The following is a 1782-nucleotide window of genomic DNA, read 5'->3' as shown; positions in this document are numbered from 1 at the left end:
ATTATTAAAGGGAGTCCTTTGATCTGAGAACAAACAACTTCAGCTCACAGGCTGAATCTAGGATGCAGGATCATACCAGCCGGATACCAATCTAGGAAAGGAACTCTCAAGGACTATCCAAAACCAAAGGAAATACAGCAGGGAATCAGAGCAGTTAATCTGTAAATGACAACAACATCAGAACAATAAAAGAGGGAATAAATGGTGTAGGTATAGAACCTTCTAATGGAGAGGAAGGCAAGGCAATACCAAGTAATAATAGTCTGCTTCAAACTTAGAAAGACAAGGGGAAATTTAACGGTAACCACAAAGAAAGGTAACAAACATGCTTGTCTTAGTCATCTAGTGCTGCTCTAACAGAAATAACATGAGTGGATGGATTTAGCAAAGAGAAGTTTATTCTCTCACAGTCCAGTAGGCTACGAGTCCAAATTCAGGGCTTCAGCTCCAGGGGAACGCTTTCGCCATCAGCTCTGGGGGAAGGTCCATGTCATCAATCTTCCTTTGGTCTGGGAGCATCTCAGCACAGGAACCTCAGGTCCAAAGGACACGCTCTGCTTCTGGCACTGTTTTCTTGGTGGCATGAGGTTCCCATGTGTCTCTGCTCGCTTCTCTCTTTTATATCTCAAAAGAGATTGCATTAAGACACTAATCTTGTCATCCTCATCAGTATAACCTCATCACAGTGATAGAATTTACAACACATGAGGAGATCACATATAATCTCATCATAGTGGTAGAGTTTACAACACATAAGGAAATCACATCAGATAATACAATCATACAATACTGGGAATCATGACCTAGCCACGTTGCTACACACATTTTTTGGGGACACAATCCAATCCATGACAATACTCATAAAAATAAAGAGGAAAAACATAAACTCTCAGTAAAAACAAAACCTACAAAAACAAAAGAAATGAAAAAAATTCCACAAACAAATGGAATTCAGCACAGGAGAGTAAGAGGAACAAAGAAAACGTCATCACCACAAAAAGTAGCACTACAAAATGACAGCAATAAACTCATATCTATCAATAATTACACTGAATGTAAATGGCCTCAATGCACCCATGAAGAAACGGAGAGTGACAGAATGGATTAACAAAACAGGCACAATAGCAAAAAGATAGAAACAACCCAGATGCCCATCAACAGATGAATGGATAAACAAACTATGGTACATACACACAATAGAGTACTACACAACAATAAAGAACAATGATGAATCTGCGAAGCATCTCATAATATGGATGAAACTGGAGGACAGTATGCTGAGTGAAATGAGTCAATCACAAAAGGACAAATATTGTATGAGACCTCTATTGTAAAGACTCATGAAAAAGTTTACACACAAAAAGTAACAATCTTTGTTGGTTACAAGGGATGGGAGGGGTGCGGGGCGGGGGGAAATACTAAATAGGCAATAGATAAGTGGTATCTTTGGTGAACTGTGAGACAGTACACAATACTGGGGAAGCCAGCACAACTTGTACAAGGAAAGGTCGTGGAAGCTCCGCAGACACATCCAAACTCCCTGAGGGACTGAATTGCTGGGCGGAGGGCTGTGGGGACCATGGTCTCAGGGAAAATCTAGCTCAACTGGCATTACACAGTTTATAAAGACAATATTCTATGTTCTACCTTGGTGAGTAGCATGTGGGGTCTTTAAAGCCCATGAGCAGCCGTCTAAGATACTCCACTGGTCTCACCCCTTCGGGAGCAAGGGAGAATGAAGAGAACAGGATACAAGGAAAAGATTAGTCCAAAGGACTAATG

The sequence above is a fragment of the Trichechus manatus genome, unplaced genomic scaffold (genome assembly GCF_000243295.1).
Source record: "Trichechus manatus latirostris isolate Lorelei unplaced genomic scaffold, TriManLat1.0 scaffold00121, whole genome shotgun sequence".
In the NCBI taxonomy this organism is placed as follows: domain Eukaryota; kingdom Metazoa; phylum Chordata; class Mammalia; order Sirenia; family Trichechidae; genus Trichechus; species Trichechus manatus.
This window is presented reverse-complemented; position numbering follows the sequence as displayed.